The sequence below is a fragment of the Crocuta crocuta genome, unplaced genomic scaffold, assembly GCF_008692635.1.
Source record: "Crocuta crocuta isolate KB4526 unplaced genomic scaffold, BGI_CrCroc_1.0 scaffold39, whole genome shotgun sequence".
In the NCBI taxonomy this organism is placed as follows: Eukaryota; Metazoa; Chordata; class Mammalia; order Carnivora; family Hyaenidae; genus Crocuta; species Crocuta crocuta.
In genome coordinates this window covers 2,746,889-2,763,327 of record NW_027533334.1, presented here as the reverse complement: position 1 = coordinate 2,763,327, position 16,439 = coordinate 2,746,889, and the positions used below count along the sequence as shown (strand labels likewise).

At 47.8% G+C, this 16,439-nt stretch overlaps 1 protein-coding gene across 1 annotated transcript in view; it reads left to right on the top strand.

Annotated features, from left to right (window-relative positions):
- The first annotated feature begins 14,131 nt into the window (after nucleotides 1-14,131).
- The window catches only part of DCSTAMP (dendrocyte expressed seven transmembrane protein), a 17,770-nt gene continuing 15,462 nt past the window's right edge, over nucleotides 14,132-16,439 (top strand). Inside the window, exon 1 of the mRNA XM_077748223.1 lies at nucleotides 14,132-14,183. The gene's annotated coding sequence lies outside the window, so the exon portion shown is untranslated. The remainder of the gene's footprint in view (nucleotides 14,184-16,439) is intronic.

The following is a 16,439-nucleotide window of genomic DNA, read 5'->3' as shown; positions in this document are numbered from 1 at the left end:
GGGAATGGCTAGACTCATGTGAATACGGTGTTTCGTTCCCCCAAACTGAAATGTGTGAAGGGCAGATCACTAGGCAAGCACAGAACAGGAACTAAAATCGGCAGACTTTCAGAGAACAGAGTTCTCAAGGCCTGTGGCTCCCCTCTGTGACCTCTCTGAAGCCCAACAAACACTGGTGGAAATCTTCCTGGGGAACATGAAAGGGAGAGCAGCTGAGGATGGTGGAAGTTGAGGGCCCCAAGAGATACTTCCAAGGGAATACCAAGAAATGTGGGGATACTGTGACTCTGTTTGACGTGCTCCTTGCACCATCTCTCTCTCTCTCTCTCTCTCCCTCCAGTTTTTGGGTGTATCATTGCCAATTTAATGTGGGAGCTAAGAGTTCAGCATGCCTGGATTCAACTATGTTCTCAGTTGAGAACTGTCATGAACACAATTCCAGTCATGAAACTTGCTCTCTATAAGGACACTGGTTAAGTTACTTAAACTCTCTATGCCTCTAATTCTTCATCTACAAAATGGGCTAACAATGCTTAATTCATAGCATTATTTCAAGGCTTAAATTAGAAGAACCATGTTATATGCATAACTCAGGACCCGGCATATGGTGTATCATTTGTAATGTTACTTATTGTTAGAGTCTTTAGCAAGAGCAGGTGCCTGTTCATGGTGCTTTTCTTGACCTTTTATCACAGAGAAGGTCATCTTGCCTCCAACCCACTACTCTCTACAGAAGGCCTGCTATTATGCTCTTACATTGTTAATCCTCCTTGAGGTTTGAGAAGCAAGTGGCTGGGTAAGAGGTCAGGATGTACCTTGGCCAACATGCCAGGTGAAGAACCTGGCCAGGGGCCTTGACTTTGCCAGCACTAGTCTTTTTATCCAATAGGGCAAACTACCACGAGTCAGGTCAAGACAAGAAAAAGGGTGCGAAGAGAGAAACAAACTATAAGATAGGAATGAGAGTAAGCTGGATACCCTCTGGGGACCGCTTTTGGCCTTATGATTTGGCATAAATAAATGATTGGCATAAAACTGAATGCCATAAATTCAGCTCTAAGTAAGATAGCATAGATTCCCCTCACCCCCATACACACACACCTAAGCCTGAGAAGTTTTCCCATTAGCCAAGAGAACAAAACATAAATCTCCCTCTGGACGCAAGTACTGGGCACACAACACACTCTGCTGTCTCCCCCGTTTCCAGAAAGAGTTGATGGATCCTTCCCCTCACATTTATTTCAGCCATTAACGTGGCACAGTAGAATTTCAACAAGACAGAAATAGAAGACAGAAAGGTTGATCCTGTCAAAAGCTCTTAATATAATTATGAGAGTCCAACCTTTGCACGCACCCCCCGCCCCAGGAATAATTAGGCGGCAAGTCGCTGGGAGCTGAACCGGGGTGGGGATGGGGGAGGGAAGGGACGGTAGGGTGAGAACATCGTGATTAGCGCAGTGGCTGCTGCTTCTCTGCAGGAAGACGCTGGGAAGCTGCAGCCTTGCGGGCTCGCTGGGAATTCTGCAGGTTCATAAAAGCCTCAGTTAGAGCTTAGATCATCCCAGGCAGCAATTAGTGGCTCTAATAGTTTCAGCGACGCCTTACGGCTGCTCGCACCCCCACCCTGAGCGCTTTGTGTGTACTGACACTTTGCTAAAGGTTAGTTATGGAGAAATACACCCTTGTCACCCTCTCACCCACAGGGGCTGCCGAAGGTAGCCGGGAATGTCCCTGCCGTGGCACCAGGCTTTGGGACTGATGGGAACTTCGGTGGCAGGCCCAGCCTGGCACATCCAAGCTGCCAGTGGGAAAGCAGAACCCCTTTTCCCTTGAACACTTGCTTTATGTTTCGGGTTTAATTTTCTCTTTGAAAGGCAGTCTGTGGGCTGAAAACAAGCCAGTCCCCAAAGTCCATTTGTGCTGTCAAGATCTTCTCCAGCTTAGTTTCTGTTCTAATGTTTATGTAGCTCCCGCGTTGGCATTGGGCTTTAGTTATTCTAATTCTGCTGTGATTCTCCCCAGGGTTTGCTGCTTCATCAGCGTCTTGTGCTGCTCCATTTCAGGGATTGGAGCAGAATTACAGAGCTCAGGTGTCGAGGGAGGGGACACAGGAGGACCCTGACACCCTAGAAATGAGCTCTCCATGGCTTCATCTCCTCTCCCTCGGCCCCAGAGAAAGGCAGCTCTTTAGCTATGCTGGCTGCCACCTGGGCTCTGGAACATCCATTTTACACTGAGGGCCAAGCGACAGAGCCCTGTGCTCTGTACAAGAAGCAGACACTGGTCCCTGAATCCTACTCCTTCATGATTCTGCGCCCGTCCTCTGTCAACAGCAGGGAGACTGTAGCTTTAGGAGACACCTCAGTTTAACCTTTTTGAAAGCTCTCTCTAGAGTTGAGTCAAACCCGAGATTTTCGGTTTGGATTTCGGAACTGCCACTTACTAGCTGTGGGCAATTTCTTGAACCTCTCTGTGCCTCAGTTTCCTTACCTATAAAATTGGGTACCAGCACTACAAGGCCATTGTCAGCATGAAATGAATTAATAGATATCTGTTGCCTGGAAGGGTGCAGGGTACACAGTCAGCATCAGAAAGTGATGGCTGTAATCTTTATTACTGGGATTAGTCCCTCCTACTCAGGCCTGGATGCAGACACTGGAGCTGCAGTTCCCAGTGTGATCAACAGGCTGCGCACTGCATCTCAGTTGCACAGTGTGGAGCTGCTGGCCATCACTGCCTCTTCCACCAGATGCCGACTGCCTGGTACCCACCGATTGGGTTCTCTCGGACCAATGCATGCTTCCATTTCTTCCATCTCTCCCCCTCCAAACCACCTGACCTGGTGACTCCTGCCTGGAATATGTCTTGTTTGAGGAGGGCAGACAGGCAGGAAGGAAATCCTGGGAATTCTGAATCTCATCCTCAGAGGGGTTCAGTCACTGGGGTTCAGTCACTAGCAAGCGGCATTGCGGGGATTTGCACCCACATTGGCTAGACTGTTTATAAGCAAGGCCCCATGGAGTGATGGCCCTTTTGCCAGGGGCTGCTCTGTGCCATTCCACGCTGTGCAGTGGTGAGTGCAATGGATGATTCTGCCAGCAAATCTCTGAAAACAGAAGTGAGGCTGTTTTATAACCACCGAAGGTTGGAGGCGTTCCACAAAGAGAAGCTGGCCTACTTTAAAGGCTTCAGAGAAGGAAATTCCCAACCCTCTCCAGACACAGGACGAGCTGCCACCTTCAGGCCAAGTGTGGATGACAAGGCCTCTTCCTAAAATGCTCAGCCACTGGTTTGACCCTTGTAGTACTCAACACCTCCCAGATCTGTGCCCACCGACTAGGGACCCCCTGGAGCAAACCGCAACCTGTGCCCCGCTGACTACCTGGGTGGCCCTGCTTCTGGGCATGGGTGGACACAGATTCTGCGCCCCACCCAGTTAAGTCCCAGGCCCAGAGCCGCATAGCCGTCTCTCAGAGCCCTCTGCATTTTCCCGACCTGCTTTGTGGCACGTTGCCAGCTGCCCGAGGGAGAAGGTGCTCCAAATGCAGAGATGCCGACTGGAAGTTGTGGGCGTTCCAGGGCTCTGGGCAACACTTGGCCTCTGACAAGCTGGGCAGTGTCTGGTGAACCCTTAGAGTTCAGGTCTCCTGAAGGCTGGGCTCAGGTTGTGGAGTGGACAGAACTCCGTGTCTGCAACCCGCCACCCAAGCCCTTCTAGTGCCTTCCATGCCCTGGACTCTCCATCAGAGAGGCCACATCTTTTGCCAGTGATTCTTCCTCTGTTAAGGCTCTGGATATGTCACCTGTTTTAGGCTGAATTTGCCTAGACCAAAGGTGCCCCAGTGTTGTTCCTGGCAGATAAGGCAGTCTCAGGTTGATGTGAGAAGCTTCCAGAGTCTTTGATGGCAGTCACTTCCCAGCCATGGTCTCTTTGGGTCTTGGCTTTCCTGCAATTCTTGCCTGCCGGTCTCAGCAGATGTTAAGGATGTGGGCCCCTATATTATTCCCCTGCCATTCTAGAGTTAAGAGGTTCATTTTCCTGAGGCCCCTACAGAAGAGGGGGTGTGGTGAGGTGTTGAGGACAGAGCCTAGCATTGGGGCCAGATCTGGGCTCCAGAACGTGGGTGCTGTGTAACTCTGTGCAAGGGATACTCTCAGGATGCTCCCCCCACAGTAAGGAAAGTAGTATCCCTACCAACTGTCATTGTGTGAGCAAGTGATAGCACAGGGGTGCCCACCTTCCAGGACACCGCACACACTCAGTCCTCCTCAGCTGCTTGCTAACTGGTTCCCTGCTACCCCCCTGACATCAGGGCTGCTGGTGAGCATGGCTGCCGGCGGGCTGTGAGGCCCTGCTCAAAGACGCTGGGCTGCCCCAAGTCCGGGACAGACAGGAGAAAGTCGTCTTGAGCCCAGGCACTGCGTGAAAAAGAGGGCAACGAACTTCAGGGCTCTCCTGAGCAGAAGAGGGAGGCATCGAGGGTCGTTTGAGAAAGCAAGTGAAGAAGAGGTAGGAAAAGACAAATGACCTGCCTGTTTTGCCATTTTGCCTAGAGGTGGCAAAGCCCCGATCCCGGAGTGTCCTGCCCACCCACCCTCTGCAGCTCGCTCATGTCCCACTGCTCCATGGCCTTGCCCTTTGCAAGGACAGCGGATTCCCTGCGCTGGTCCATCCATCTGCTGGCAGAAAGATGCGGTCTCTGCCCAAGGTATTCTGGAGACTCTAAGGATGGGGCATCCCGTGGAAGAATGAAGCAGGACTTCCAGCTAACGAGGCTCCCGCGGCACCTCAGACTCCCACCGCAGCCCTCTCTGCCGGTGCCGTTGACAATCAGAAGAGAAAAGTGAGCAGATGGACAGAGAAGTGTGTGGCTGAAAGATCTCGCTGTTGGCTACATAGACTCATCTTCTTGGATTTCGGAAGGTTTGCCAGCTGGGAGGCAGGCTGTTCCCACGGATGCGCCTGGTCCCTCCAGTGTTCCTCTGGCTGTCAGGCCCTTGCTGCCACCTCCAGAAGGGAGGGAAGGTCTTGAGGGACAAGATGCTGACTTGGGCAGGCTTGCGGGGCAGCTGGACAGGGGTGCAGTGGAGGCCGAACTAGCTGCATGCCCGAGCTCCTTCCTCGCTCAGGGCATCACAAGTAAACTCCCAGGAGAGGCATGCTGGTGCGTTCTCAGTGCTGCCGACATAATATATCAGGAAATCTCCCTGATACCTGAACTCCCTCACATGCCCTTTGATTTAATTGCTCATGAGCACCGTCAATAACTACTGATTTCCGAGACAGTGAATGAAGCTGCCCAGGGCTCTGCTGAAGGAGGTGAATGGCCCAGCTAGAGACCCTTCTGAGCTGTCGGGCGCCATGTCCTGCATTAGTACTCGAAGCTAAACTCCCTCCCATCAGTCATTGCTTGCCTTATCTTATCGATCCTTTTAATAGCAGGCAGGAACAATTTATTAGCAATTTTCCAGAGTCTGTGCCTCCTGGTGAAATCTTTTTCCATCTTGAGAGCTGAAGTAATATTTCTCCTAAATCTGGCTCTCTTCAAGGAACTAAGGAAAGCCAGTCTGAGTGAGCCAGTGATGCCTACAGAGAAGGAAAAATTAAATGAAGACATTTCCATTTTTCCTTCTGCTTATTTGTAAAAAACAGAATAATAATTTAATGGTTTCAAGTGAATAATTGTGTTGTGGGGGGCGGGGGGAACACCTACAGAGACCAGATGGAAAACGAGTCCTCTTTTATTTCCCCTTACAGAATGTGACTTTTTCAAAGCGAGGAAGATAGGAGAGGAGGGAGGCCCGCAGGCCGCACCCCTGCCTCCCAGCCTCCCTGCCCTGAGCTTGTGACTCAGGCTTTTGGTGCCTCAGTTTTACCCACAACAGAACTAGGGGAAGAAGAAGCCACTTCTCTGTCTCCTGACCCACAGTTGATTCATGACCCTTCTCCACCTTAAGAATGAAGAACTGCAGGGAAGAGCACTGAGGGCTGGCGGGAGGCGCCTGACGGGGAAGAGGAGTTCGCCCTGGCAGCCCTTCTGGCTTCTCAGTGGCCGGCCGAGCCAGGAAGCCATTAGAGACCGGGCAGGCGTCTGGGGCTGTGTAAATCCAAAGCGTTTATCCTGTTGATGGCCAAGAGGAACAGAGGCCAAGAGGAAACCAGGGATGAAGAAAGCCCCGGAGCAGACAAATGCTTCAGGCTTTTGGGCCAGACTTACAAAGTTGCCTCTGCTTTGGAGCCAGAACTTTCCCCAAGAGAGGGACTGGTGTCCCAAGGACTTTTACTGGCCCCAGCAGAACCCTTGCTCTGCTCTTTGACCTGTCTCCCTGTGCGCCCCTCATCCCCTGCCACCTGGTGGCCGATCCCAGCGCTGATGTACACACCAGGTGCCCTCTCCCCATGCACTGTGTCATCCCCGTGACAGTTTACCACCTCTCCCTACCCACCCCCATTTGCAATAATAAAGGTTATTGAGCACAGCTCAAAATGGAGGCTCAAAAAGGATACATGACTTGTTCAAGACCACACAGTGAGTAACTGACTTGAAATGCAGATCCTTCTGCATTATTATTTACTTACTAGTTTCCCAATATTTACATTATAGTAAATGATCAGCCTAATACTTGTATAAATATATTCATGAAATTCACAGAGAACTGTCATATATTTATAAAATTATAAAATATACTAAGTTAGAATTTAATAGTTATTATTTATTATTGTAGGGGCAGTTATGCTATTTATTTTCTGAAGAGACAAAGTGCATGCAATTCAACATTCAAAATATACCAAAGGAATGCAATAAAAACTACCCGTCCTCAATCTTTGTCCTGCAGTCACCCACGTCCCTCTTCAGGGGATACCACAGTTAATTAGTTTGTTGCCCAGCCTTTCAGAAACAACGATATAGATAAAATAATATACCTATGGAGTCTTTTGTTCCTTTTAATACATACATTATTCTGCTTCTTACCTTTTTTTCCAATTACTATTTTTTAGAGATCATCCCATTTGAGTGTATAAAGAACTGCCTCATTTCTATTTATAGTCCCATGGTATGAAGACGCCACAGTAAATTATGCATTAATCTCAGGAGGCAAATTCTCTTCTTCTCTCCTGTGTTATTCATTTATTTTAAAAGTTCTGTCTTCTCTCTAACTGAACTTTCCACTTTGAACCTAGATCTTCTGGTCTTGCTGGAGAGCAAGCTAGTACTTGCTGGAGAATAACCAGAGACAGGGTGGTGGACCCCAGGGCTGACCTTACATGGCCTGCTGGTAGACAGGGTCTCTGTGCCGTCTCAGTCTGGCCACCTAGACTCCCCAGCCCATCCCATGGGATTGGGTTCATCACTGTCTCCCTCTGAGATTAAGAAGCATTTCTGGGATTATCCCACTATGTGCAGAGCACATGTTCTTAGGAGTCAGTAAAGTTCTAGATTATAAGTCTTACGAGTTGAGGGAGAAGATATTGGGAAATTCTATAACCTTTGATGTGACTGAGACTTTTCAGTAATGGCAACTATGGTATAATAAAATCGTTAAAAATGAGTTTTATTTTTTAAAGCAGTTTTAGGCTTACAGCAAAATTGAACGGCAAGCACAGAAAGTCTCCATATTACCTCCTGCCTAACACCCATGCACTGCCCCACCCACTGTCAACATCCTCCAACAGAGTGGAAAATTTACTATAACCAATGAACCTACGATGACACATCATAATCACCAAAGTTCATAGTTTCCATTAGGGCCCATTCTTGGGAGTGTATCTTCTATGGGTTTGGACAAATGGATAATGAACTGTATCCACCAATATAGTATCACACACATGGCAGTTTTGCTGCCCTGGAAATCCTCTGTGCCCCGCCTATTCAAATCCTGGTGACCGCTGATCATTTTACTGTCTCCATAGTCTTACCTTTCTCAGAATGTTGTAATGATGATGGAAACATCAGATTGGTTGGTTTCTCTCACTTAGTAATATGCACTTAAGGTTCTTGCATGTTTTTTCATGGTTTGATAGCTTATTTCTTCTCAGCACACAATAGCGTTCCACTGTCTGGGTGGACTGCAGTTTACTCATCCATTCACTTACTAGAGGACATCTTGATTGCTTTCATGTTTTGACAATTATGAAAAAAGCTGCTATTTACATCTGTGTGCAGGTGTTTGTGTAGACATAAGTTTTTAACCCTTTGGGTAAATACTAAGGATATTAGTATATCAGCTGCTGGATTTGGTGGTAAGGGCATGTTAGTTCTGTAAGATACCACCAAGCTCTCTTCCAAAGTGGCTGTACCATTTGCATCCCCACCATCCATGGATGAGAGCTGGTATACTTGAAATGCCTCTAGAGGTCATCTGATTTTACCCTGCCATTTTGCAAATGAAAAACAGAAGCACAAAGCAGTTAAGAGACCTGTTTGAGAACACACAGCTTGCCAGTCAATGTCAGAGATGTCTGTGATGACTAGAAAAAGAATTACAGCATTTCCTGTCCTGGCTGCTGGACATTGTGCTGTCAGGCAGCTGATGTGGCTGAGGAAGCAAATATCAGGCAGCCTCTTGATATGAGCTCAGGATATTTGTAGTAATTTTATCAATGACAGCTATAACATGGTCATTACAGTCAGGTGCTGGTATAAAATTTTAACAGATTCTGCTATTTGACCAAATAAATAACATAGTTATTGGAAATAAATACTAACATAATAGAAGCACCCAGAAAGATATACAGGAATGCAACTCTAGTGGGTGAGCTATAGCATGCCCTTATCACGACAGCCATCTGCCTGTACTAACATTCTCCTTTTACGTATTTGAGTTCTCCGCCAGATTAGGAATGCCTCAAAGGTAGAGATGGTGGCCCATTCTTTTTAGAGCCCAAGTGACGAGCTTGGAATCTGGAGCATCATTTGTTCTTAACAAACATCTGTTGGGCTGAAACTTGGAAGCATCAAAATACGGTCTATGATTGTTCACAGAGTGTGAGGTGGCATCCTACCATTCATTGCACATCTCATAGGTCTCGTATTTTCACTTCAGCGTCTCTTCAGGAGATGGTACTCTTACACAGTTGTGTCACTCGCAGTTTGACAGGTCACCATGTCACTAGACTGCCCTGGCCCTGGCTGGAACCTGGTGGGCCTACCTGGCATGGAGGCAGTGAGGCTGAGAAGAGGGACAGGAGCAGCTCATGGAAGTCTCAAGAGTGGTGGGAAGGAGTTTGAACTGTGACCTGTAGCCATGGGGACCAAGTATGCATGTTAAAAAGTGTGTTCTGCTGACCAGAGGAACAGAATAGGAAGTTCTGAAATAAATCTACATCTCCCGTGAATTTTTTATATGATGAAGCTGACATTTCCAATCAGTAACTATGGATTGATTATTTAATAAATAATATCCTGCTAATTGGCGAGCTATTAAAAAGCAATAATAGGTCCCGTGGCAGACAGATTTATAACGCACCCTTTCTCACCCCCCACAGAAGTCCATGTCTTAATCCCCACAACCCATGAATGTGGTACTTTACAGGCAAACACATGTGATCAAATTCAGGATTTTGAGACTGGAAAATGAGCCTGGTTTATCCAAGCGGGACCACTGTAGTCACGAGGGTTATAGGAGGAAGCGGGAGGGTCAAATTCAGAGATGGAGATGTGAGGATGAAAGCAGAGGGCAGAGTGGTGCAATGGCTGGCTTTGAAGATCAAGGGCACACTAGCCAAAGAACGCGGGCAGCTGCAAAAAGCAAGGACACTGATTCTTCCCTAGAACATCCGGAAAGAGACAGAACCCTGCTGACACCTGGATTCCAACCCTGTTAGACCCACTTTAGACTTCTGACCTTCAGAGCTGTAAGAGAATACATTTGTGTTCTTTTAAGCCACTGAGTTTACGGAGTTTGCAAGTTGTTACGGCGTCAGAAGAAAATCTCCCTGGGACACATGGGTGGCTGACTTCAACGCAGGTGGTGATCTCACTGCTTGTGAGTTCGAGCCCCGTGTCACGCTCTGTGCTGACAGCTCAGAGCCTGGAGCCTGCTTCAGATTCTGTGTCTCCCTAAAACCATGGAGACAATAAAAAGATCTATGGTTGCTGAGGTTAGGGAGAGAGAGGGATCAACAGGTATGCGCACGAGGATTTTCAGGGCAATGGAACTATTGTGTGTGACTGAATATCCCCTGTAATAATGGGCACGTCATTACACATTTGTCCAAACCCAGGGAATCAATGACAGCAAGAGTGATTTGTGATAGAAACTATGGACTTCGGGTGACTATGGTGTCCCAGTGCAGGCTTGTTGTACCGCATTGTCCACGCTGGTATGCGATGTTGATAGTGAGGGTGGTTTTACACGCACGGGGACAGGGAGTATATGAAAAATCCTGTACCTTCTTCAGTTCAGTTTTTCCGTGAACCTAAAACTGCTCTATAAGATAAAGCTTGCCAAAAGAAAAAGTGGCTTGAACAATTGGGATATTTGTTATCTCTCCTATCGGGGCCCTGCGGGTGGAGGTGGGGAGCAGCCTCAGTAAGGACGTGAGTGCAAAACACTGCAAGACTTCCACATTGAGATAGCAGGAATGATCCAGATCTTTAATTGTAAAGGATATGACTTGGGTGATCTCAGAGAAACACTTGGGAATATCACTCTGAGATTAAAAGGAGAGGGTTTCTGAGCAGAGATCACACGACAGGACTCATGGGACAAAAGTCTCTCATTGTCCATTCAACGTAGGAAAATCACCACCTCTAATGGGCTGGTCAGGAAAGACTACAGCCATTTTTAAGGGGCTAAAACCTACTAACTGGACAAAACGAAGACACTTGTCTATGCGAGCCTGCAGTCTCACAAAACACCCACTCCCTGCCTTGTTCTCCAGAGATTCCCGAGCTGGATGATTCACAAGTCTAAAGTGCACCTCTTATTTCCCATGCTTCCTGACTCATCAACACTAAAATTGCCTCTGGGGCAGATTCCGGATGGCAGGAAAGAGAACAGTTAGATGCCACTGACCCTAGGATCTTATGGAGCTTCCATGGTGACCGACTGCTCCCTGTCCCGAGTGCCAGACAGAATCTTAGAGATGCCTGTGGTCCCCAGGCCTTGGAGTGGGAATCAGGAAGTTTGCTGCACACCAGGCCCTCTCAACCATCGCTGTTCCGAAGCTATTTCTCTCTGGGGTACAGAGACTCTCAAATTGTCCAGTCCACTAATTGCAGACTTTCAAAGTCATTAAGGAACACTGGAGCTGATTCAGGTTAAAATTCCCAGCTGCGCGTAGCTTTCCCATTGTCTGGGTCCCCTGGAAGCCCAGGAAAGAAAACTTGCAGCAACAGCTGAATGTAAGCATTCCCTCAACCTTAAGTAGCACCCACTTTTAGGCGTCTCCAACGTCTGAACCCAATTGGCGGCCCTCATTCCAAGGCTTGGGCACTGCTGGGGGGGGGGGGTTGTTCACTGCTTCCCCTGTGTGGTTTTGGGGGCTGGGGAGCACATTGCTTTCCTTCTTCCTGTGTTCTGCAGGCAGCTGCTCCCAGATGTGCTCTCCACAAGCTGGCAACCCACCACCTCCCTCTTTTCTGAGAACAGAAGGCCCCCTCTCCTCCTTCCCCAAGAAGATTGAGCCCATCCTCAGCTTTCTTTCTTTTCTCCTCATCTTACCTCCTGTTATCTTCATTCTCCTTTGTGAGGTTGATATGCTAAATTTTCTCTGTTCTCCAAAAACCAAAACCACTGCTTCTCAACTACTATCTACCCACCCCTGGTTTCATACCCGACACTGGACACTGTTACAAAGTAATTGTGGGCTTGCCACCTCCCTCCCCTGTCCTTGCCTGTGGCTCACTCCCAGCCCTCTAATGCTATGGCTCTTCCAAGAGCACAGTGACCTCCTAGTCACCAAAGTCTAGGGCCATTTCCTGGGCTTCATTCTTCTTCACACCTTTGTGATCTCCAGACTGCCTCTGGTCCTCCATTCCCTGAGCCATCCCTTTCTTGGGGCCCGCAGTGTTGCTTCTGGATAACCCACATCAGGCATCCACGCTGCAGTCCAGGCCTTCTTATTCCAATGAAAGTATTTTGCTTCAATGGCCCTCTTCACTTTCAGGACTGAGTTGGCTCCCTGACAAGGATATGATTCTGACAGGCTTATTGCCCTCATTTAAGACAGCTTGTCCCAACCTCCTTAAGTACAGTCACATCCTGATTTTTGCGATGCTCTCATTTGTCTCCATGCATTTATTTGCATGTGCCTTTTTTTTTTTTTCCTGTCTGGAAACCTCCTTACCCACCATCCTTCCCAAGGCTAAGACATACTTCTCAGCCTCACTGGAGGCAGCTATATTCCTGAAGCCTTCTCTGAACATGCTCTGTGAGCTTGATGAGTCAACAGAAGCCCTGGCCCTTTGAGTTTCAAGATGGCATTCTGTAGCCCAGTCCACAATAAACCTAATCCCTTATTCTGCTTTCTCTCTTTATACTGTCTCCCTCTGAAAATCCATTTGGCCTCACAGCTTCAACTTGCAACTCAGTTAGGCAGAAATGTTCTGGATGCTATGTTGCAAGCACTTGCCTGGCTAATTCGCAGCTCTCTATATCTCATGTCTTCTCCTAAGCCCGGGACCATATTCCTGGATGTTTACAGGATGAATATTTTCATCTGGACATCTTTGTGGAATCATATTTTTCTAGCCATATTCTTCCATGCTCTTTTTGGTTCAGGTGGAAAATTTTGATCATCACTGATTTCTTTCCTTTCTCTCCTCCAGCTACCAATTCTGTCCATTCATTCTTTTCATCCTAAACAAACAAACAAACCAACCTCTCTGTTTTGTCTTTCCTTTCCATTATTCAGATCTGGTTGTGATGGTTAATTTTCTGGGTCAGTTTGACTAGTGTCCAGATATTTGGTCTGATGTTGATATGAGGGTTATTTTCTAGAGGAGATTAACATTTAAATGACTAAATGTTGAGTAAAGTGGATTATCCTCTATAAGGTGGGTGGGCCTCATCCAATCAGTTGAAGGCCTTAAGAGAGAAAAAGGATGAGGCTCTCATAAAAGCAGGAATTTTGCTTGCAAATCATTTTTGGGCTCAAGCTGCAACATCACCCCTTCCCTGGGGCTCTCAACTGCTGGTTCCCGCTGTTGATTTTATACTTATCAGCCTCCTTAACTATGTGGGTCAATTCCTTAGAATAAACCACTTTCTCCACACACATGCTTCCCATACTGGTTCCATTTCTCTGGACAACCCTGACTAATACACTGGCCCTACCTCCTAATTCAGCTCCCTGCCCCTGTACCCACTTCCTTCCAACTCACTCCAGACATGTTCACTGATTTTTTTTTCTTTTTCTTTTTTTGTTTATTTGCTTATAACATTTGTGGGATCCTTGTTATTCATGGTGGATGCCTGTGTCTTCCAAACATCATAGGTTTGGGTATTTTCACCATGATATTTCACCTGGGTTTTCAACGACCCATCCATAGACTTGTTTAGTTTATATTTTTCTTTGTATCAACCCTTCTACATTTTGGCAGGCATCTTGAATTTTAAGATCAAAGCTTCTCCAGTTATATTATGGGTCTCACTCAAAAGGTGAAGAACAATTTTGTAGAAAGATATTGAGGTTTCCTTAATTTCCTCAAACCACACAAACTGATCCTCTTGGAGGCTAAACTTCCCAAAATGGAGAGATTGGGAGGCATTACACAGACACTTACACCTGTCTTGGGTCATCAGTGGAAAGATGGGTCCTTCATGCCTCTGGGACTGTGGATGGTAAGGGGGATGGTGAAGTTTGTCACTGTCCCTGTGCTGGAGCTGGAGTAACAAGAATAAGAGTGAAGGGAGAAGAGGCCAGAGGGAGACGACCTTCCAAATTTTCCAAACTCACCCTCCTGTGTTTGAAAATGCCTTATTTCCTAATTTGCTAGAATTGATTTCTGAACATCTATTCGGAGGAAAATACTAGAAAGAAATACGGAGTTCCTTTGCATCAATTATTCCCTTTGTCAATATTATGACTTAGTCACTTTGTGGAGGAAATAAAGATGCTGATTCATGGTGATGTGACCCTCATGTTACTTTTGGTTCCTTTTTTCCTGCTGTGTATCAAATCTCAGAGTCCATGGGAAGGGTGTTTTTGCACTCAGAGAAGAATCTGAGAGGAACCTGTAAGTAAACTTTTAGAATATTTTGTTCTTGGAATTGCTTTAAATTTTTTAAAATGTTTATTTATATTTGAGAGAGAAAGAGACAGGTACAGGCAGGGGAGGGGCAGAGAGGGAGGGAGACAGAATCTGAAGCAGGCTCCAGGTTCTGAGCTGTCAGCACGGAGCCCGACGCGGGGCTTGAACTCATTAACTATGAGATCATGACCTGAGCCAAAGTCAGATGTTTCACCGACAGAGCCACTCAGGTGCCCCTGGAATTGCCTTTTATTTTTTTATTTTTAATGTTTATTTATTTTTGAGAGAAAGAGAGAGAGAGAGCGTGAGTAGCAGAGGGGCAGAGAGAGTGGGAGACGCAGAATCCAAAGCAGGCTCCAGACTCTGAGCTGTCGGCATAGAGCCCAACATGGGGCTCGAACCCACAAACTGTGAGATCATGACCTGTGAAGTCAGACACTTAACAGACTGAGCCACCCAGGCGGCCCTGGAATTGTTTTTGTTTTTTTTTTTTAATTAAAAAAAAATTAGTAAATTGGAATATACAATTGAGACCAGGGGTTACTTTAAGCTCCTCCTCTACCCCAGAGAGTTTATCTGTGTACAGAAATACCAGAAAGAAGTCTTTATTAATGCTGGCCAGAGGGATCTGAATACCCTCACCTTGGAGACTACCACAGAATGATGACCCCCTTACCAGGAGCAGCTTGGGTAAACTTGCCCCTTCCCCAGGTTTTGCAGGATGCATCCCTGTCGGCCTAGCCTCTGGGTGGTGTGAGGAGCAGGGCTGGCCCAGCCCTGCCGTGGAAGGCTGCCAGGCCTCGCTGACAATGCCCCGCACAGTGACAGACTGAATTGTCCCCTAAATGCTCTTCTGTTTACCCGGTAGCTTTCATTAATCTTTCCTTTCTTGTGTGAAGGTGGCTTTCAGGGAGGAAGGCATTTGCTGGCTTTCCCAAGGCAAGAACAATGAAAAGGGAATTCACTCCACCTCAAAAGGAGGCCTCTGTGCCTGCTGGAGCGATTTTGGCAGTCTGAGAGACCTGTGTGTTCCCAAACGAACTCTAAGTTTCCAAGAGTTTAGGAAGGAAGGAAAGGAGGGAGGGAAGGAGGGAGGGAGGGAGGGAGGAAGAAGGAAGGAAGAAGGAAGGTCAAGAATCCTCCAGTCTTCCTTTGTCCCACTTACAGGCGCTGGGCTTGTTAACCAGTCACCCCTACCTCCCCCCCTCCCGCCTCCCCGAGCCAGCTGGGCGGCTCTCCTGTGCCTTTCACTTCAGACTGTTGGGCTAGCAGGAACTTTAGAATTCACTTAGCCCAAGGGAGCTGTGGTCCTGAGAAGTGAAGTGACCTACCCAAGGTCACACAGCTCATCCTGAGTGGAAGCGGGCGAGGCCACAGGTCTCCCATCTCCCTGCCCTATGTTCTTTTCCTATTCCACTATGACTTTGACCTTCATCCCAATTTCCTTTCAAATGAGATTCCCATGGTCCTAAATATGGTGAGAGAGGTTGGTGGGTAGTTAGTTTCCCCCCAGGGGGTAACAGAGTCAGCTGGAGGAGCACAGAAAGATTAGACGGATCATCAGACTGGGACTCCTTCTCCCCAGGGTGTCCCCAGACGGCCTCTGGGCTTGTTGGCTTCTGCATGGGGACCAGGGTCAGAATGGGTTGGTCTCATTTAACGGAAACTTGGGGATGTCAGACAAAGTGAGTGTCCACAAGTAGGGAAAGAGGGCAGCAGTAGGACAATTGTCTAGACCTCGATCTGTAGCTCTTTCCACGAGGAAGCCACCTCGCCACCTGGATTTTTCCTGCACTTGCACTGAGGTTTCTGTTGGTCAGCCCCAGAGCAGCACTGGTGTTCTGCGTCTCCACTGTCCCCTGATCTAGCAAGCTCCTAGGATAGGCCACTTGGTTGGCAGCTCTAGCCATTATGTCATGGCTGCGTTTGCCCCGGCTGCTGCCTGGGCTTTGCATGTGCAGCGAGGACGTGGTACAGCTCCAGGAACATTGGCCTCCATGACTCCCCCACAGAGTGGACGAGCAGGGCTCCGAGGCAGGCACTGGGGGCCTGTGCTGCTGCGTCTGACGTTTGACACCCCCTGGAGCCACTGTGTATGCACCTCACAGCCCGTGCTTGCTGCGCAGGGTTGATGGAGGAGCCTGGCGGCTTCTGTTTCCCATGGCAACAGCTCGGCTCTGCGTGATAGCAGATAAGTGCTGGCTCCGGCTGGCTCTGCTGTGTGACAGCAGATAAGTGCTG